Here is a 22,167-nt window from a genome sequence, read left to right on the forward strand (position 1 = left end):
AGAGAGAGGGGGAAGCAGGCTCCCTGCCAAGCAGAGAGCCCGATGTGGGACTCAATCCCAGGACCCTGAGATCATGACCTGAGCCAAAGGCAGAGGCTCAACCCACTGAGCCACCCAGGCACCCCTAAATAAACAATTTATTTAAGTAACTCTTTTTTGACCTCTGTATGGATCAAAACAGTTTGTATTTTGTTTTACAATGTATTTCTCACCTGGGGCACCTGGATAGCTCAGTTGGTTAAGTGTCTGCCTTTGGCTCTGGTCCATCAAGGTCATGGGATCAAGCCTGCATTGTGCTCCTTGCTCAACAGAGAGCCTGCTTCTCCCTCTCCCTCTGCTGCTCCCCCTGCTTGTGTGTACCCTCTCTCTGTGTCAAATGAATAAATAAAATTGTAAAAAAAAAAACCAAAACAACATAATGTTGGCTTGTTATTTATTTAAAAAAATATTTTATTTATTTATTTGACAGAGAGAGAGAGATCACAAACAGGCATTGAGGCAGGCAGAGAGAGAGGGAAGGAAACAGGCTCCCCGCTGAGCAGAGAGCCTGATGCGGGGCTCGGATCCCAGGACCCTGAGGTCATGACCTGAGCCGAAGGCAGAGGCTTAACCCACTGAGCCACCCAGGTGCCCCTAATGTTGTCTTTTTAAAAAATAAAAATAATTGTCAAGATTTCCTTTAAAAATACTATGAAAAATCATTACAAAGTTCTACAGGGGGGCACCTGGGTGGCTCAGTGGGTTAAAGCCTCTGCCTTCGGCTCAGGTCATGATCCCAGAGTCCTGGGGGATCAAGCCCCGCATCGGGCTCTCTGCTCAGCAGGAAGCCTGCTTCCTTCTCTCTCTCTCTGCCTGCCTCTCTGCCTACTCGCGATCTCTGTCTGTCAAATAAATAAATAAAATCTTAAAAAAAAAAAAGGTCTACAAGGGAATGGACTTGATGGAGTTTCCTACGGTTATGACTGATTTTCTTGGGTCCTCCACTGACATGAAATTTCACTTTAACAAAGTCTTACATTGTGGGATAAATAAAATAAATTTAAATATTTCCCAGCTTCTATGTTACACTCATTCATAAAGGGTACCTGTTCTGCTGTAAGATCAAGGAAAACATGATTTGTCTTTGAAAAGACTAGAATTTCAAGGTCAAGTCTTATATACATGCAATCTTACATAATTTATATGTTTTCTGGATGAAACTAATATGGAACTCTGTGTTTACTGCTACTATAATAAAATACCAGGTGGATGGGGCATCTGGATGGCTCAGTGGGTTAAGCCTCTGCCTTCAGCTCAGGTCATGATCCCAGGGTCCTGCGATTGAGCCCTGCATTGGGCTCTCTGCTCATCGGGGAGCCTGCTTCCACCTCTCTCTCTCTGCCTGCCTCTCTGCCTACCTGTGAGCTCATATGTCGAGTGAATAAGTAAAATCTTTAAAAAAATAAAATAAAATACCAGGTGGAGAAAGTATACTTTGTAAAATGGACTTGGCTAACCTACATTCGCTTGCAAAAGGATGTCAATGTTTTTTTGTTTTGTTTTGTTTTTTGTTTTTTTTAAAGATTTTATTTATTTATTTGACAGAGAGAAATCACAAGTAGGCAGAGAGGCAGGCAGAGAGAGAGGAGGAAGCAGGCTCCCTGCCGAGCAGAAAGCCCGATGTGGGGCTCGAACCCAGGACCTGGGATCATGACCTGAGCTGAAGGCAGCGGCTTAACCCACTGAGCCACCCAGGCGCCCCAAGGATGTCAATGTTTATTGGAAAGATCTAGCCAGGGAGTATAACTCCCTGTATATCTTGATTGAGAATAGACTTTGTCAGTTTGCAAATGTCATTCTTTTTGATTGCATTGATACTTTGGGAAGGACACATACAGAGCTCTCAGGGAAAGGGAACTCTCGGCTAAGATGCTAGATCTCTAAGTCAATCCTGGCAATCACCCTGGTCACAGATGCCACAGCTACTGCATTAAAAGCCTATTATACTTTTTGCAGCAATGTACCTACCTCTGTACCACATACTGGGTGGCTTAAAACATCAGAAATGTATTCTCTCACAATTCTGGAGGCTGAAGTCCAAAATCAAGGTGTTGGCAGTTTGATGCCCTCAGGAGGTTCTGAGGGAGAATCTACTCTCTATGCCTCTCTTCTTGCTTCTGGTGGTTACTTGGCATTTCTTGGCTGGGAGATACCCATCACTCCAATCTCTATTTTCACATGATGTTTTTCTTATTTGTCTCTGTGTATTCACATGGCTTTTTTTTTTTAAAGGATTTTTAAAAAATTTATTCATTTGAGAGATACAGAGACAGAGACTGAGAGAGCACAAGTAGAGGGAGAGGCAGAGGGAGAGGAAAAAGCAGACTCCCTGCTGAACCAGGAGCCCAACATGGGGCTTGATTCCAGGACCTGGAGATCATGACCTGAGCCAAAGGCAGATGCTCAACCATCTGAGCCCCCACATGGCTTTCTTAAAAGGACATTAGTTCGGTGCCTGGGTGGCTCAGTGGGTTAAGCCTCTGCCTTTGGCTCAGGTCGTGATCTCAGGGTCCTGGGATCGAGCCCCACTTTGGGCTCTCTGGTCAGTGGGCAGCCTGCTTCCCACCCCACCCCACCCCCCGCCGCCACCTGCCTCTCTGCCTACTTGTGATCTCTGTCGGTTAAATAAATAAAATATTAAAAAAAAAAAAAGGACATTGGTTATTGGATTTAGAATCTTCCTAATTCTCATTTTATGATCTATCTCATTTTAATGAAACTAATTACATCTGTGAAGACCCTCTTCCAAATAATTCACATTCTAAGTTCCAGGTAGACATGGATTTTGGGAGAAACTATTTAATTCACTACACCTTCCAAGCTACTTACCCTAAGTACAGGGTCCATCAGTACAATCCATCAGAACATAATGCATAACATCCAGCATGCATGTTTCTTTCCAGGTACTGGTCAGGTGGTTCTCTCTGGTTCTAGGCTGATAGCCATATATCTACGTTGAAATCCAGTTACTCAAAAAGGGAACCAGGCAAGAACTTGGATGGAATAGTACAAATCTACTTCTGAAGGCTATGAAAGAACTCGAAGTACATGCTTATCTGATGGTTGGTCAATAAGGTCATTTTCTTCTTCTTCTTTTTTTTTTTTAAGATTTTTTATTTATTTGTCAGAGAGAGAGTACACACAAGCAGGCAGAGAAGCAGGCAGAGAGAGAGGAGGAAGCAGGCTCCCTTCTGAGCAAGTAGGCCTATGAGGGACTTGATCCCAGGACCTCAGGATCATGACCTGAGCCGAAGGCAGCTGCTTAACCAACTGAGCCACCCAGGCGTCCCAGTCATTTTCTTCTATAAAGCCTGGGACACACTGGTACACATAAGGTGACTGATGACAAAGGTGACTGAACCATAATGGATTATTACAAGTCATGACACTACGTTTTCTTTTTGAGAAATGCACAGTAAAGTGCCTTCTTTGGCTACCATTCTATTGATGGATGAAATAAATTCTGATACTTCGTCCCCCCCCCTTTTTTTTTAAGATTTACTTATTTGTTGGGTAGAGAGGGGCAGATGGAGACGGAGAGAGAGAATCTTAAGCAGGCTCCATGCTCAGCATGAGACTGACAGAGAACTCAATCTCGATCTCATGACCCTGAGATCATGATCTGAGCTGAAATCAAGAGTCCGCTGCTTAACTGACTGAGCCACCCACGTGCCCCACTTTCTATGCTTTTTATTTTTCTGTGGAACTTGGCGAACCATCAACTGATTGTTATTGGTATGTGCGTGTGTGTGAATAAGAATATGATTAACAACAGTCTAAGTTTGTACAGAACTTCCTTCCTGGAACCTTTTATTTCTGGAAGGTGTGTGGGAAGATTGAGGAGTCACATGACATTAAACAATTTTAGAAAGGACCAACAACCCTACTCATAGATTTTTATGCATTTAAGTGATTTTTGATGTTCATGTTTAGAAACATCTTACCTAAGCTGATTTTCAGATGTGGGCTATGTGGCTTTTTATTTTATTAGAATTTTTTGTTTTAATTTTAATTATTTAAAATTCTAGTGAAGTATAATTCTTTTAATTAACAAGATTAAATCTTGTTAATCCATATATTCTAGTCAAGACATAAGGTGACTTATTAATAAAAACAATAAAATGAAAACCAAACCAAAACAACCCCATTATTGGTAAGGGGGTTGGACAAGGGTTACTTAGACATTTTATGTGTATTTAGCTGGTACCATCTTTTGTTAGGGATTATTGGCAATATTCTATAAAGCCTTAAGACTCTGCATTCTGCCTGACCTAGCAATTATTCTCTTAGGAATTTTTCTTAAGGAAATAATCAAAGGCGAGGGCAAATATTTAGTTATATTCACTATGTGTAGCTACGTTTGCACTACTGCTTATAATGGCAAAGAATGGAAAATGAATACACAATAAGAAATTGGTTAAATTACAGTATATTCATTTTGTAGGTGTATGTAATTTACATACAATTTAAAATGATGTTGTAGAATACTATTTAATTCTCTTGAAGATGTTAAATATATTGTTAAATTCAGAAAGCATTGTGTGAGATGTAGAAAATGAGCCACTTTTAGAAATGTATATATGTGTGGGGAAAGGACAAAATAATAAGAACTAAAAAAAGGTGGTAGATGGACTGATCATTTTTATTCTTTCCTTATATATAATTTACATATCTTCTGTAGTGAATATTACCTTTGTGAAGAGAAAAGCAAGTTTGTTTTTCTTTAAGTAGGTAAGAAAATGAGTATAATGGGAAAATGTCATAGAAAAGTTATAATGAATCTTGAATTGAGGTTACTTCTCAAAATGTATGCAGTAAGCTTCTGTACAGATGGGACATACATTTTGTTCCAGGCTTTCAAAAGCCAATGGAAAGAGGGAAACAGAAATAGCCATAGTATCTATAAGATGATTCTATAGTATCTTAAATATCTGTAAGGTAAGAACAATTTGTTAGTCAACAATTTAAAAGCAAATATAATGGTTGACTTCACTGGGCTTTTACCTACATGTGGGATGAAGACAAATGCTGGAGACCAATGGAAAGTTAAATACCAATTATCAGTTCCCCTTTATATAAAGGGTAGCCATAAAGTTTGGAAACACGATACTATTTTATTTTTTTACAGATTCTTATTGTTATATTATATTATATTATATTACAACTTTACAGATAGAACCCCCTCTGATTACTTGCTTCTTCTGGAGTATGGTAAAGATATAGGTTCATTTATTTATTTTAAAAAATTATTTATTTATTTATTTATTTATTTATTTATTATTTATTTGACCGACAGAGATCACAAGTAGGCAGAGAGGCAGGCAGAGAGAGAGGCGGGAAGCAGGCTCCCTGCTGAGCAAAGAGCTTGATGTGGGGCTCAATCCCAGAACCCCGGGATCATGACCTGAGATGAAGGCAGAGGCTTTAACCCACTGAGCCACCCAGGTGCCCCCATTTATTTATTTTTAAAGATTTTATTTACTTGAGAGATACAGAAACAGATATAGCTAGCACTAAAGGGCGGGGGCAGAGGCAGAGGGAGAAGCAGACTCCCTGCCGAATAGGGAGCCCAGCTTGGGGCTCAATCCCAGGACTCTGGGATCACCACCCAAGCCAAAGGTAAACACTTAGCCAACTGAGCCACCCAGGTGCCCCAAAGTTTATTTAGTAAAAATGAGAGAAGTCAACTGAGACAACACATTAAATATGCTTCTGCTAGGATTGAGGAAAATGAATTTACTGCATCACACTCAATGCAACCTGAACTATGCATTGCCTCAAGGGATAACACAGTGTATCAGGTAATGTCATGGAACATATGATGTATCATAACGGTAGAGCAAGAAACCATTTATTATGCATATTCACCTGTGTTCCTTGAATTTATGGCCAAGTTATAAAGCTGTCTAATACTGTTTTATGCATGCCCCTTTATAATTCCATAGGGTCACTTTAGCTCATTTGACCCAGATTTCATCTTTAACTTCAAAGAAAAGGGGTTTTTCATTTTGATGATTTTATTTTGATTTGACACAAGTGAACTTCTGGAGATTTTTTTTTTTTCATCTAGAAGGGTAAAACAATTGCCTGATTTTTGGCAGTTAAAATCTGCACACTCTGCAGCTACACAGCAATAGACATGCTCTTTGCTGTAATCCCCCAAGGTCTTATTTTGTCAGTGCAGTCCTAGTGCTAGGTTGGATGCCACTTCCAAGGGTACAAGTCTCGGACCTTGTAAGAAGAGAAATTTTCATGAAAGATGTCACTTCCTAAAGACTTTATTGCATGGGTCTTCAGGGACAAACTAAAGCTCACCCTAAAGGCTTTCTTAGGAAATGCTCAATCATCCAATGTTTTTTTGTAACATTAATTGATATTAGCCTATATGATATTACTGAGTTTCTAATATTTAAGGTAAGGTGTTTGTGCTTCATCCAAATGGACTGATTTTTTAAAAATGCAAAATTAAACTATGAATAGTTTCAAGAAACACAAAGGAATAGTCATAAAGCCTGTAAGCTCTTTGCAGTGAGGAATAATGCTTCTTATTCGGCAATATATATAGAAGACATTGACTAAATATTTAATAATTATTTGATTGATGGCAATATTGATTTACCATGATATTTTTCTTCCAAGTTATTTTTCACAGTAATAAATCAATGCTGTATGTTATAGGACAGTTTTCAATAAGCTTAGATAATGTAGCCTGGGCATATATGGGCTTCTTGGGTAAACTGTATTAAGCAACAAAAAACAGTGAAAACATGTAAAAAATGTTTAAGAATGACTTTTTCCTTTGAATATTGACTACATGGACAAAATGAGTATTTTGGGCGGTGGAGGGACCAAGAAACACCTTTGTCATTATGTAGCTTTACAGAGTATGCACATACTATCTGTCAAATAATCATTGGTTTCCTTTCCCAGAGGTGAAGACACTTATCTTTTCAAAAGTATACCTGAAAGACAGAATGTTGTGGCCAACCTATTTTTTCCCCACAAGTCTGATCTGTCTCTAAGTTTACCAAGTTCATGTTTGTCTGCCAGGTAAGTAAGTTAAACACAGAAAACAATCATCATTAAACAGTATTCCTACTGTACTGAGAATTTCTTTCAATTTGAAATAGGCACAAGCATTTCAAAAAGTGAGCTGTAAAAAATGGTGCGAATGGGTATCTGTTCAGGTGGAGGTGTAGCAGCACTGGGTATCATCCCCTTGTCACTGGGGATTCCTCATCTGTCCAGGGCTAGCGCTGGACTACATGATCCCTTCTGCCTGTCAAAGGTTACAGTTACAATTTATCACATCTCTTATTATTTATTTTTTGTTTTCCAACACTTGTTATTGTAAAAAATTTTTAAAAAGATTTTATTTATTTATTTGACAGAGATAGATAGTGAGAGAGGGAACCCAAGCAGGGGGAATGGGAGAGGGAGAAGCAGGCTCCCCACTGAGCAGGGAGCCCCATGTGGGGCTCCATCCCAAACATGACCTGAGTTGAAGGCAGTTATTTAACCAACTGAGCCACCCAGGAATTCCAAAAACCCCACCCATCTACCTACCATGGAGAGTCTATAATTAACATCTTGGGCTACTGGATTTATTACATGTATATCTAGCTATCCATCTCTCTATCCAGCCTTCAATCCATCTTTTCAAAATAACTTGCAGATATCAGTATACTTCCTCCTAAATACGTCAGTGTACATAGCATTAACTGGAAGTCAATTTTGTTTACAGTTGTTTTTTAGGTTAAATCTTTTATATTTAACATGAATGTTTTCTTTCCATAACATTTATCTTAGTTAGCAACTATGTACTCCTTGGTGCATTGAGGTGGTTAATGTTTGCCTCCCCCTTGAAGGCAACAGAAACTGTGCCATTTTCCTCACCAAGATATCAGCAGGAGCTGGTATTACAGTAGACGCTCAATATACAGTATATTTGTTGGGGGACCATACGGGAAGTCAGAAAGAAATGGATGGAAGATGGAGCTATAGAAATGCAAAGAAAAAGTAAAGTATGGTCTCTCAAACCAGTTTAAATATGTTATTAAGACTATTGTTGGTGCTCAGTCAGGACGGCTAAAATGAACAAGTCAGAAAACGACAGATGCTGGCGAGGATGCAGAGAAAGGGGAACCCTCCTACACTGTTGGTGGGAATGTGAGCTGGTGCAGCCACTCTGGAAAACAGCATGGAGGTTCCTCAAAAAGTTTAAATAGAGCCTCCCTATGACCCAGCAATCGCACTACCAGGTATTTACCCTAAAGATACAAACGTAGTGATTTGAAGGGGCACATGCACTCGAATGTTTATAGCAACAATGTCCACAATAGCCAAACTATGGAAAGAACCTAGATGTCCATCAACAGATGAATGGATAAAGAAGATGTGGTATAGATACACAATGGAATACTATGCAGCCATCAAAAAATTGAAATCTTGTCATTTGCAACGACATGGATGGAACTAGAGGGTATTATGCTTAGCGAAGTAAGTTAATCAGAGAAAGACAACAATCATATGATCTCTCTGATATGAGGAATTTGAGAGGTAGGGTGGGAGTTTGGTGGGTAGGGAAGGAAAAAATGAACAAGATGGGATCCGGAGGGAGACAAATCATAAGAGACTCTTAATCTCACAAACTGAGGGCTGCTGGGAGGTGGGGTGTAGGGAGAGGGTAGCTGGGTTATGGACATTGGGGAGGGTATGTGCTATGGTGAGTGCTATGAAATGTGTAAGCCTGATGATTCACAGACCTGTACCCCTGGGGCAAACAATACATTATATGTTAATAAAAATAATTTTTAAAAATCCTAAAAAAAAAAAGAAGAGACTATTGTTGGTGCTGTGGCCATTCAAAGCCATTTTGGTAAACGGAGCAGGACATGCTTATTAAGGAAATAGGCATTTTATGTTGGTTCAATTAAGAAAATAAAATGAAGTACTCCAAGTATCTTCACTGATCATTCTACATGTAAGTAATCTCCTAGGGTTCTGGATGTTTATTTGGTAAGGAAGCTTACGGTACTCCAGTTTGTACATACTTAAATCCCACCTCCAGGCTTTGATAACCAACTTCTTCCTTAAGATGAAATTGCTTATGAAAACACTTAAGCCATGGGACAAATATATTGACCTAAATGCTGACTGATTACAGTCTGGGTCTGCCGGCCGGCTCCTGGCATGAATCACATGAATCACATGAATCACACAGAATCTTGCTCTCTCCTTCTCAACCATGGGAAACTCCCTTCCTACCATGACTCCTCTCTGGCTTTTCCCCCAGTTCCTTTTTGTGGTACCATCTCTTAACTGGGATTATGTCTTTGTAGGGTATCTAGATTTCTGTGAAACTGTATAAGGGAATCTTGCTAATATTGTCCCCACTGTTTCTCAAGGTGTCCAGTGTGATTCAAACTTCAAAGGCTGAAATTTTCTCAGATGACCTTAGCTACCTGATAATTTGAGATTTTGCTTTTCTTATCTTTCTTGTCCCAGGAGCATTTGACAACCTGCTTTATTTCATTGAGAGTTCCTAGGTCAGCCAAGATTGACCCATCCCCACGCCTCAAAACTTTTTTTTTTTGGCTTGGTGAATCTATTAGATTTCCAGAACAGGTAATTGCAGACTTGACCTGATTTGAACGTCCTTGGGAAGAATCTGGCCTCCTTCCCAGTTCAAATGACAGGTTACAGAAATTCATCCACTAGGAAAGCCATTCTTTGGGGTTAGAGTGGTACTTCCCCAGTGTGTTCTGCTTCTGTGCTTCAAATTCAAGGGAGGGAGTGGGGGGGACAACAGATACATGAAGCCGTGTCTGTGAGAACGTTTACTTCAAAAGGACAAGGACCACGGGAACTCTGACAGCACTGTGACCTTGGGGAGGAGAAGAAAGCTCTGAGATTCAGTGCCAGGGAAAGTAGGGGCGGACAGATTTCTCTATCCACTAAAGAAGCCACATGGTGTCTTTCAGATGATAAGATTTAAGATCTACTCAGTGACTTCTCTTCATGCCCCTCCAGCCCCCACTCTGCAGCCTCCCAAGCCCCGCTTGCTCCTGCAGCACCGTTCTCCTGTTCGACCCCCAACTCTCCTGGAGGGCCCAGGCGGTGCGGGCCTCTGCACCCGACTTCCTTCCCGCGTCTCTCCCACCGCGCAGCCCCGCGTTTCAAAGGCTCCACGCCTCCTCCAATCCTCCCGAGAGGTATGAAACAGAAGACTGCTCCACTGCGGGATAAAACGCTTCATAACTCACCCTCGGTTGTCACCCTCTAGATTTTCCTCCCATGCTCAAGGCTTTCGGTCACCTCTGCATAAATATTAAGACCCAGAACCCAGAACCTGAAAAACCGACCGCTGATCAGTCCCGCTCGCTTCCCCGTCGGTGAAAAGCAATCCCATTCCGGCGCGCGCGCTCTGGGTCTGCCGGCCGGCTCCTGGCCGACACACGCCCGCGCCGCTGTCCCCTCGCGGGGCCCGCGGGTTCTGTCACCTCGGGCTGCCCCCGCCTCCCTCCACGGCCTGGGCCTCTCCCCGCCTCCCGCCCGCGGATCTCACCGCCCCGCCTCCGGCGCCGCCGCGGCCGCCATTGGTGCCCATCCGCCCCAGAAGGGCCCCCATTGGCCGGGTGGGAAGTCACTCTTCCAGCGCATTCCGCCGCCCTCGGGCTTGCGGGGAAACTTCCTTATTATTGTGACGCCGAAAACGGAGAAACCCCGAGCCGGGCCGGAGGGGCTGTCACAGTCGGAATCCCGAGCGGCGGTTCGGCGGCCGCCGAGGTACGCGGGTCGGGGGCTGGGGTTCCCGGGAAGAAGTCAGCGCGGCGCTGCATGCGCGCGACCGCCGCGTTCCGCCTGGCAGGGCTGTCAGCGCGCGGCTCCTGGAGGGGCTGCTGGGGCTGCTGCGGCTGCAGGGCGCTCCCCGCGACGACCGGGAGCCGCGCGCGCGGGGAGGTCGGGGCGCGGTGGCTGCAGCGCCTGAGGGGCGCAGGAGGCGGGCGGCGGGGCTGCGCCGGGCCGGGCGCGCTAGGTGCCCTTCGGCTTCGCGCGCGCCTCCCCGGCGTTCTCGGGGCTTGCCCTGGGACCGAAAGAGCCCCCGCGCCCAGAAAGGCCGGAAGCAGCCTTAGAAATGGGAGCGCCCCCCACCCCAACTCGGCTGCGTGCAGACCAGGAGGAATTGCGACGCAGAAAGTCAAAAAGAGGATCCTCCCCTTCCTCCTCGCCTGTCCCCATTTGAATGCCGGGGCTCCGGTGACACCCTCGCGGTGAGGGACACGGACGTTTCCCGGCGTAAAGGGAGCCGGCGAGGCCTCCGCGTTATGGGGGAGCCCCGGCGGCCGCGAGGAGTTTGCACTGAGGACGCGGGGCTCGGAGTCCGAGCTGACAGCGCCGGCGGGGCCGCGGCGCCCGGCACCACCCACCCGGCGGAGGCCGTACCCGGCTCGCTTCGCCCGAGTCCGCCTGCGGGGCGGAGCCGGGGCGAGGGTGTGTGTGGACACGTGTGTGTGCGTGTGTGTGTGTGAGGACACGTAAGTGCATGGACGGACGCGGGGGTGTCAGGAGCTGGGACGTTCGGGGGCAGGTGGCACTTGGAGTCCTGTGTAAACGTGTGGAGTGGGCAAACGGGACAATTGACAGGGACGAGCGTGTGTGACCTGAAACAGACGAGCCCGCGAGCGCGTAGAGCAGCACCTGAGGCAACGGTGCAGTGACTCTGGGTATGCACCGCAGCCCCGGGGAATGTGTATTTGAACTTTGCTTTTGGTCTGTCACGGTTTTTGTCCGTTTTCTGATTACATTGTTCTTTAGCTTTTAAATCAGCACCGTTAAGAAGTACCTTGGATTCATAGCTAAGCAAGCCTTCCAGGATTTTGCTTGCATTCGTTACACACGGAATGCTTTAGCAAAGACGATTCGAGAGCTCTCTTCCATTTTTGTATGTCTTCTGGCTCCTTCCACAAATAGGAAGCTATTTCTAGACCCTTTCATTTGATGATCTGATAACATCAAGTGAGCTGATTTTTAACTCCAGACTGAGAAGAAGGAAAAGTGAAATAAAATGAGGATTGGCAGTCTTTTAAAATGCAGTGACTCTGGAGAGAGAGGTCTTGTTTTAGTAGGCAGATTACTGTGAAGCTCACTCTTCTTGTACTTTATTTTATCCCGGGGCCAGGGAATGACATTATAAATCAGAAAAGGGGAGTAATATGTTTAACCTCCTTTTAAAGCAAAATAGATGAATTACACATTAATGTCTTACCACACCAAGGCTAGGAACCTTCTGGAGAAGGTATGCAGGAATCAAGGAGGAAGGCTCACAGCCTCTCTGGCAGAACTCCTCCTTCAGCATGTAAAAAGAAACAGTCCATTAGCATACAGTTTTACTTGTTCTGTAAGTAGTTGGGTTTTTATTTTTGAAAAAAGAAACAGAGATTCTAAAATGTTCCCAATGGTGTGGGGAGTGGTTATAGCATTTTGTTCTGAGTAACTAATTTAAATTTCTTAAGATTTGCATAAGAATTAAAAAGATTTTTTAAAACGTGAGAGTTGCACTTCTCCTGGAGATACAAGATAGTTTTGCTGCAGTTTCAGAAGTAAAAGTAATATTCTCCAAATTGGATGGGATTTTCTACATAAGAAGATAGAAATAAAGTGATGATAATACATTAAAATTATGGACCACTTTTTCTTTTGGGAGATTTAAGGTGCCTCTCAGACAGTCTCATCTTGTTTTGCATGAAAGAGGATGTGGTGATGATAGGAATGAAAGAGAAAGTCTTCAAAACAGTTCTGGCAAAATAAGCTATAATGTGTGTGGTACATGGAAAAAATGGAGGAACAGAGACAAAATTGATTTATTTTTCAAAATTTTCTCTTTTTAACGGAAATGGGAGAGTTAAAAATAATGTAATTTTCCCTTTATATTTACTACAAATGCCAGTAATTTTTAAAGGTGCTATCTGTGTCTCAAGTTTACTTTTTTTTTTTTTAAGATTTTATTTATTTATTTGACAGAGATCACAAGTAGGCAGAGAGGTAGGTAGAGAGAGGGAGGGGGAGAAGCAGGCTCCCTGCCGAGCAGAGACCCTGATGCAGGACTCGATCCCAGGATCCTGGGATCATGACCTGAGCGGAAGGCAGTGGCTTAACCCACTGAGCCACCCAGGCGCCCCTCAAGTTCACTTTTAAAGGTGACATCTTTGGAGTTGGTTAGAGATTATCTTATTTTGGTATTTAACCAAACTCCAGTTTTTAAGGTGCAGTTATTGGGGAATATTTAAGTTTGCATAAATATAAAGATGTTCTTATTTTCAGCAGCTTACTTCTCATTTTCTTTTCAATAACATGAAAGTAATTTGTAGCACTGTGCTAATGTTAATTATGATTTTTTTGAACTTGCAGGTCTTCGAGGTGAGGGAAAACTATTTTGGCTTCTAGTCTGAATGCCAAGGGTGTTACCTGTGGTGAGTTACCTAATTTCTCTGAATCCAGTTTCCTCCTCTTGTACATGGAGATAATATCTGACTCACAGAATTGACAAGAGGATTAAACAAGATAAACTATGTAAAGGACTCAAGTTAGTATAGCTCCTAGAAAGGGACCTTAACAAATCCTTAATGACGTCCCTCTGCTGTGATGTAGTGAAGAGAACAAGGTGAGCCCAGGAAGTAGGAGACCTAGTTTCTGGTCTCTGCTTCAGCCACTCACTTCTCAGAGGACCAAAATCATTTGGCCTCGGAAGGTTTCAGCTGCCATTAAAATGAGGTTAGGAATGAAGTCTTTTGCCTAGAGGTTGGATCAAATGGACTTTGAAGGTGTTTTTAATAAGATGATCTCTTTGATAATATAACTCTGTTCTCTTTAGACATTTACTGCATTTGGAAATAGTACTTACCGGTGTTGGAGCCCTGTGTTTCTGTGTGTGAATCAGTAATTGGATTAATATTATTATAAGGGTGGATATGGAGGAAAGTCTGTCTGCCTATGAGATTGTTTCCCTTGCCTCTCCCCCATCTCTGGCTAACATAGGTTCTGTTTTCTTATAAAGATGGCCGGTGATTCAGCTAATATAAGCTCACTAACTGTAGGCAGTTTTCTTTAAACATTTATTTTCCGAAAGTGGTGAAGGGGTAGAACTTGGCTTCATTTTGTTTGTGAGATGGTATCGTGTCATGTTTAAGAGCATGGACTTTGGAGTTTGGATATGAATCCTGCCTTTGCCACTTACTAAGTTTCTATTTCAACTACTTATTTACATGTAATGTTTTGGGCACTTGACCTTGCTAAGCCTTGAGGTTACTGTAAAGGGCAAACTAAATAATCTGTGTGAAGTTTCTAGCAAGATTCAGATACATAGTAGGCTTGCAGTAATAGTAACTATTTTTCTTTATTTAGCAACTGTTTATTGAGCCCCTCACAGTGTGGCAGACACTTCTCTGAGGATTGGGAAATGAACAAAAGAGGCTCAGTCCTTCCTTCCCAGAGCTTATGTTCCTGAGTTCTAGCGTGCTGGGGGTACTGAGAACCACTACCCTGTAATGATCGTAGAATCTTCGATTGTAGAAGGCATTCTGCTTTCAGATCTGCTAAAACATGGTTAGGAGGGTGCATTTTAGAATGCAGGAAATACAGTATTATTTTTTTGTTACTGCATAGGGAATGTTTCTCTAGTATAACCTGGGGAACAAAACTGTTAACAAACTTACGTTGTGGGAGTGCTGGTTTTCTCTGATCTGGGTTCAGGTCACTAGGATCCTTAGCAAGCAGCTGCTGGGCTCCTGCACTTTGCTGAGAACTGGAGACACAGAGATGAGTGAAACCTATCCCCGCCGTGGAGAAGCTCCCAGCCTACGCACAGGGGGAGGAGTGGTGGATGAGATGCAGGAAGCAGCAACAGTACCTCCATAGTACTTTCCAGTTTCTTTTACTGTGAAGTAATTGTAGGCACAAGACAGTATATGTAATATATGTGCTAAGAGGCAACAATAAAAGAACAGAAGCAGAACATCAGCCATGCTATCAAAGCTCCCATCATGCTCCTTATACTCTGTACCCTCCAACTCTCTTGGCTCCAAAATCATTACCTTGTATATTTTAGTTTTTTTTTTTTTTGTCTTGTTTTTGTTTTTGTTTTTTGCTTTTCTTCAAAGCTTTGCCACCACTAATATTTTTATCTACAAATACTTATTATACTTGTGTAACCTTTTTTCCCCCTCAACATTGCTTTCAAGGTTAGCTTCAGTGGTGGTTGTAGAGTGCATTTATTTTTGACTGCTGTGTCACAGGGTTTCCGTTTCCTTATTGATGGACATTTGGGTTGTCTTTGTTTTACCTGTTTCAAGCAGTGCTGACCTGTACATCCTTGTGCATATATCTTAAGGTACCTGGCCATGGGGTCCTTGCTTTATTATACAATAAGGTCGCCACTAGCTATATGTGACTTGGATTAAAATTAAAAGTAATTTCAGGTAATTTCAGTCCCTAAAGTGCATTAGCCACATTTCAAGTGTTTAGCGGCCGTGTGTAGCCAGTGGCTGCCTTACTGGACAGTGCAGGTATGTAACATTTCCATCTTTGCTGAAAGTTCAGTTTGCAGTTCTCACTCATCTTTCTATCTCCAGTTCTCAGCATGGTGCTGGAGCCGCATAGGTCCTTGGTAAGTTGGACTATGCTGGTCATATGTGTGGGAGTGAAACTGCCTTGCTGTGGGCTCTCTACATCTTCACCTCCACTGGATAATGCCAACTTGTTTTCCAAAGTGTTTATGTCAATTTACACTCCCACCGGCTGTGTGTAAGAGCCCTGGTTGCTCCATATTTTTGACTTGGCACTGTCAAGTTCTTGCCAGGCTGGTCAAGTGTCTTTTGAAGGCAGCCCACAGTTTACACAGACAGCAGAGAGCTCGTTCTTCTAGTTTTATAGAGCCCAGCACTGGCTAGTGAAGAAGGTCCCACCTGTAATGGCATCATCTGGGGAGGGCTAGAAATGGTTCCTGTGCTGCCTAAAATAGAGAACCAAAGTCCAGCAGAAGTGAAGGAGAGAGAGAAAGCAGCAAGGAGCAAATTCTCATGATTGAAAACTCCTCTTTGCTTTCTGTGCCATTTCTGTCTGGTAGCAACATTTTTAACAATATAGCGTGTCATCAGAATAATAAATCTCCTTTGTTACTGGAGTTAATTCTGCATTTGAATTTTGACTCCAGATTTATTTCAAACTTGGATTTGGGGAAGGCCTTCAGAGCACTAAAGCCTTGGGCATTGCCTTTGCCTGCTGTTGAAAAAGAGCCCTCTTTTCCCCATACATCATGCAGGTAATGTCTTCTAAGCTGATTTGAAGCAACGCTTATCCCTATTATAAATGAGATTAGAAGTCCTGCCCAAGTGTCATTTAGGTTTCAGTGACTTTCAGACAAGGAATAAGAATCAGTCATTGGGCTGCTGTATGCCTGGTTTGATTCATAAGACAAAGTTTAGGAATTACAGCTTATCTTTTAGCACTCAACTTACTAGGACTAATAAAAAGAGCTTTATCTACTCCCACCCCACTCCCCACCCAGAATTTGAAAGAAAAGACATGCAAAAAACTTTCTCCTAGCAACCTGGAATCCCCTTCATCAAAGTTATGACAGATGGTGGTTTGTGCTGCTTTGCTGTAGCACAATTTGGTGGAACACAGCTGATGCTAACCACGGGGAGGATGAAAGGAGTCATACCCCCAGCCTCTTCTGGGGGCTGTCCTGTTTGCTGAGGGTCTCGGGGAGGTACAGGTACAGCAGTTGACATTTACCGCTCGCTTAGTCCTGTGTGTTGGGCATCATGCTAAGCGCTCTTCTCCCCATTTTAGAGACAGGAAACAGGAAACAGTGGCTAAATATCTTCCCCAAGGCTTCACGGCTAGCATGTGGTTAACTCAGGCTTGAACCTTAGTCCTTTTGACCCTTAAACCCTGCTGAGATTATCCTGAATCTTTTACCAAAAATAGATGAGGAGAAGGGCTGGGAAAAGTACCAGGTGTGACATAGACGGAACAGAACATCTTCCTTCCTTTTGCTTTGTGACCGGGAGATCAGGCAGGAAAAGGAGGGGCTGGGACTGCAGTGGCTGGCGTAGGTGCCCAGCCAGAGTGCAGTCCCGGATTCTTCTGCAGCACTGCTCGTAACTGTGTGTTCTGGAAGGAGGGAGAAGATTCCACTCCTCCAGGAGCAAGGGAGAGACAGTGAGTGAGGAAAAATAGGTGGGAGGACCTGGGAGAGCAAAATGGCAAGTGATGAGGAACACTGCTGAAGCTAGACCTTAAATTCACGGATGCCAGTCGCTACTAGATTTGCGGGTTCTTCCAGAGTGTACTTTTAAGTGAAAGCGAGATTTAACGGCTGGTCTCTGCACCGCCCTGAATTTTTCTCCTGAAAGCTAGATGATTTTAGTGCCTCCTGCTATGGTTTTGGCAGAGCTTCATGATGACCTAGATCACATTTCTAATTAGGATTTTTAATCCATTCATGGGAATACATTTTATTTGTGGTTCCTCATTTGTTACTCCTAGTAAGTAGTTGTTATTTGACTACTTGAAAATTCCATTACTGTAACTCAGGTGGGGAGGATTTTTGATGTTTTCTTGAATAACAGTTCTAGTTGTCTTTTTTGAAATAAATGGTAGTTAAATCAGGATGAGGCCATACGTCAGGCGGCTTCCTCAGGCTTGCAGCTGGCCAAAGCACCGAGAGTTCAGCTGATTCTCAAGGACCGACTCATGCCAAACAAACTTACAAGAAGCTAATACATCCAGGATGCCAAATTGATAATGAGGAGTAGAATGCCAGGAAGACTGGGACACTTGGGTCAGCTGGTCACTGTGTTCTTTCCCCATAGTGGAAGCTGCCTTGGAAACCAATCTACGTAAGACGAGTGGCTGGGTGAATTTAATGACTAATGTTATGGAGTCCGATCTACCCACCTCCACTCTTGGGCAGTGATTACGTAGCATTTCACATAGCTTGACAGGTAATGGGACCCTTTCCCTCTGCATGGTGCTGGAGACATTGGGAAGTTCTGACCCCTTGGCTGCTTCCTTATTTTCTAGGTTCCTTATTAGATGACATAATGGTCATGAGCATAGACTCTGGGCTTAAATCCTAACTCTGCCATTGCCTAGTTGTGTGAATTAGTCAAGACCCTCATTCTCTTTTTTTTTTTCTTTTTCTTTACCTTTATCCTTTTGTTTTGTTTTGTTTTTTTTGGTTCCCCTTCTTTTCATTTATAAGTTAAACATGATAATAGCAGCATCTACCTCACAGAAGATGAAATAAGTGAAGCCCAGAGCAAAAGTGCCAGACTCAGAGTCAGCTCAAATTAAGTCTTACCTACTGTTATTAATAATGTAATTATTAATATTATCGGTCAGGACTTTTTAAAATTTCAAATGACAGAAATCTAATTTGAACAAATCTTTTTTTTTTAAATTTATTTATTTGATAGAGAGAGACACGGCTAGAGAGGGAATACAAGCAGGAGGAGTGGGAGAGGGAGAAGCAGGCTCCCCGCTGAGTGGGGAGCCTGATGCGGCCCCATCCCAGGACCCTGGGACCATGTAAAATCTTTAAAAAAAAGATTTTATTTATTTATTTGAAACAGAGAGAGATCACAAGTAGGCAGAGAGGCAGGCAGGGGGCGGTGGGGGGGGGAAGCAGGCTCCCTGCTGAGCAGAGAGCCCGATGCGGGGCTCTATCCCAGGACCCTAAGACCATGACCCAGGCCAAAGGCAGAGGCCCAACCCACTGAGCCACCCAGGCACCCCTGGTTTTTTTAAAAAACATTTTATTCATTTATTTATTTGACGGAGAGCACGAACAAGCAGAGGGAGCAGCAGAGAGGGAGGGAGAAGCAGGGAGAAGCTCAATCCCAGGATCCCGGGATCATGACCTGAGCCAGCAGCAGCCACTTAACTGAGTGAGCCAGCCTCGTGCCCCTGGAGTGGTGTTCTTTGATTGGTTTGGCCAATCTTATCTTTGTGCAAGAGAGTAGTGAATTTTTGTTACTAGGTGAAGAGGGACTTGGGTAAGAAAAAGCAGTTGATAACACCCTTGAGGAATAATTTTTAAACCTTTATTATTCAGAAAGATTGCATCACATTGAGTTGCAGCTTTCTTTTAGGTTAAGTGGTTTTCAGCCATGTGCCTTCCCCTGTTTGATGAGTAGTGTTCCTTGTATGAATATACTACAATCTGTTTATCCAGCTTCCTGTTGATGGACATTTGGGTTTCTGCCATTTTTGTTTAGTATGAATAAAGCTGCTGTGAGCATTGTTTGTAGATCTTCTTGCAGACATACAATAATAGCTTCTTGATGTCATATTTTTAAAGATTTTATTTATTTATTTGACAGACAGAGATCACAAGTAGGCTGAGAGGCAGGCAGAGAGAGAGAGGAGGAAGCAGGCTCCCCGCTGAGCAGAAAGCCCGATGCGGGGCTCGATCCCAGGACCCTGGGATCATGACCTGAGCCGAAGGCAGAGGCTTTAACCCACTGAGCCACCCAGGAGCCCCTTGATGTCATATTTTTAGATGCACTCTTTGTACTTAGCTTGCTTTCAGGCTTGCTTTACCTGAAAATGAAGCTAAAAATAGTACTTATGGCACACAGTTTTTGTGAGGATGAAATAATATAAAATGCTTATTAGCACAGCGAATGTTGTGTAGTAAGCTCTATGATGCTGCTTATGTAATTATTGGTAGGTGGGATAAGGTGAATTCATGAAACATTAAAAATGATGAGAGAAGCTAGTTGGGAAAATTAAATTATGAAAAGATTATGTGATTTTGCTGGTCTTTTAACATGTATATCCTACCCCTCTGCCCCAGCTTGTGTTTCATCTTATGTCCCTTTGTAATTAACTCAAAGAATAACAAGCTGAATGTCCTTTTAGTTTGAGAGTCTAGACAAGGAATAAAAATCTTGGGAAGAAACAGAACTTTGTGGTTAAGAAAGCATCTTGAGATTCAGTTTTATATTTTATTTTGAGTTTTCATACCTTTCCTGAAAGCCTTAGGAGTTCAAAGAATAAGTCAGATAACATTACGATAGGTAGCCAAATAATATTCTCTTGTATGGAAGTGCCCCATTTTGTTGATCCATTCCTCAATTGATAGGTATTTGGGTTTATTCTTGCCTTTTGGTATTACGAGTAATGCTGCTATGAACACTTGTATACTAGTTTTTTTTTTTTTTTTTAAGATTTATTTGAGAGAGAGCAAAAAAGAGCATGCGTGCCCGAGAGCCTGCGGCAAGGGGAGTGGTGGAGAGTCAAGCGGACTCCCTGCTGAGCAGGGAGCCTGACACTGGACTCAGTCTCAGACACCTGAGATCCTGACCTGAGCCAAAGTCAGACGTTTTACTGACTGAGCCACCCAGGTGCCCCTTCTGTGCAAGTTCTTGTGTGGACATATGTTTGCAATTCTCTTGGCTATACACCTAGGAGTGAAATTGCCAGATCATATGATAGCTATATATTTAGGCTTTTTTTTTTTTAAAGATTTTATTTATTTATTTGACAGACAGAGATCACAAGTAGGCAGAGAGGCAGGCAGAGAGAGAGAGAGGAGGAAGCAGGCTCCCTGCTGAGCACAGCAGGTGCTCACCTTAATTCCCATCACCTATTTATTTATTTATTTATTTTTAAAGATTTTATTTATTTATTTGACAGAGAGAGATCACAAGTAGACAGAGAGGCAGGCAGAGAGAGAGAGAGGGAAGCAGGCTCCCTGCTGAGCAGAGAGCCCGATGCGGGACTCGATCCCAAGACCCTGAGACCATGACCTGAGCCGAAGGCAGAGGCTTTAACCCACTGAGCCACCCAGGCGCCCTATATTTAGGCTTTTGACAAAGTGCTAGAATATTCTCCAAAGGACCAGCAAATTTTTTATGTTCTTCCCAGCAACCTAGAAGTCTCTGGTTTCTCCACATCCTCACCAACATTTGTTATTATCTGTCCTTTTGATTATAGCCATTCTAGTGAGTGTGAACTGGTAGAGAGCAATGAGATTTTGGTTTTGTTTGTATTGAAAGGGAAGTATAAATTTCTAAAAGGTGGGGAAACTTTGGACTGGAGTCAGCAGCGATCAGCCAAAAGTTGATTGAGTAGCTGCTAAAGCAAAGAGGTCTCTTATACTGGGGTCCCTAATGAAGGGAGTTAAAATCTGGCTGAAGAGTTAAGATACAGAGAAAGTCTCCAATCAAGGCAAGACAGTAGTTGTGTCAGAGGGATGCAGGCCACCTGTGGCTGGAATGACCCCTAGAGGCTTTTAGGTAGGAAGTGAAGCTTGACTCAGAGCCACAAGGATGAATAAGAAGAAACCACAGAGAAGATAATATTTTTTCTTCATTTTTTGTTTTTGTTTCAAGTGGTGAATTATTACTATCCAAGCTAACCTAAAGGAGTTAATTAGTTCAAAAAATTTCAAAACATGAAATAAGCAGAAAACTCAAAAGGGGCATAGTGAAACGACAAGATGAAGTTAGTAGGGTAATTTCCAGACTTATTGCCATAATGGTTTGCAAATATTGTTTTAGCGAGTCTCCTGTACTCGGAGTTTCTTATCAGCGATCTAAAAGTCACATTCGGGGGCGCCTGGGTGGCTCAGATCATGACCTAAGCGGAAGGCAGCGGCTTAACCCACTGAGCCACCCAGGCGCCCCCCCAACTTCCATTTCATTTCATTCATTTTTTTTTTTTAAGATTTATTTATTTATTTCGGGGAGGAGAGAGAGAGAGAGCGAGCGAGCGAGCGAGCGAGCGCCGGAGTGTGGGGAGGACGGAGTAGGGGGAGAGAATCCCCCGTAGACTTCGCGCTGAGCACAGAGCCCAACAGTGGGGCTGGAGCCCATAACCCGTAAGATCAGCACATGAGGGGCGCCTGGGTGGCTCAGTGGGTTAAGCCGCTGCCTTCGGCTCGGGTCATGATCTCAGGGTCCTGGGATCGAGTCCCGCATCGGGCTCTCTGCTCAGCAGGGAGCCTGCTTCCCTCTCTCTCTCTCTCTGCCTGCCTCTCTACTTGTGATCTCTCTCTGTCAAATAAATAAATAAAACCTTTAAAAAAATAAAAGTCACATTCGGTCTGTGTTCACT

At 43.1% G+C, this 22,167-nt stretch overlaps 1 protein-coding gene and 1 long non-coding RNA gene across 4 annotated transcripts in view; one reads left to right on the forward strand and one right to left on the reverse strand.

The window, feature by feature from the left end:
* Nucleotides 1-1,754: 1,754 nt before the first annotated feature.
* On the reverse strand, nt 1,755-10,579 carry LOC125093167 (uncharacterized). The gene is made up of 3 exons (XR_007125170.1): nt 10,318-10,579; nt 2,869-2,989; nt 1,755-2,255 (listed from the first exon to the last, which is right to left on the reverse strand). It is a non-coding gene; the product is annotated as an uncharacterized LOC125093167 (long non-coding RNA).
* A 114-nt stretch (nt 10,580-10,693) lies between these two features.
* HERC3 (HECT and RLD domain containing E3 ubiquitin protein ligase 3) overlaps nt 10,694-22,167 on the forward strand; it is a 123,315-nt gene continuing 111,841 nt past the window's right edge. Inside the window, exons 1-2 of one of the 3 annotated variants that reach the window (XM_047717955.1) lie at nt 10,696-10,827; nt 13,450-13,511. The gene's annotated coding sequence lies outside the window, so the exon portion shown is untranslated. Of the gene's footprint in view, nt 10,828-11,625; nt 11,766-13,449; nt 13,512-22,167 lie in introns of those variants that run through there. The other 2 variants (XM_047717956.1, XM_047717957.1) reach the window with 2 other exon arrangements.

This window comes from Lutra lutra, chromosome 2, assembly GCF_902655055.1.
Source record: "Lutra lutra chromosome 2, mLutLut1.2, whole genome shotgun sequence".
In the NCBI taxonomy this organism is placed as follows: Eukaryota; Metazoa; Chordata; class Mammalia; order Carnivora; family Mustelidae; genus Lutra; species Lutra lutra.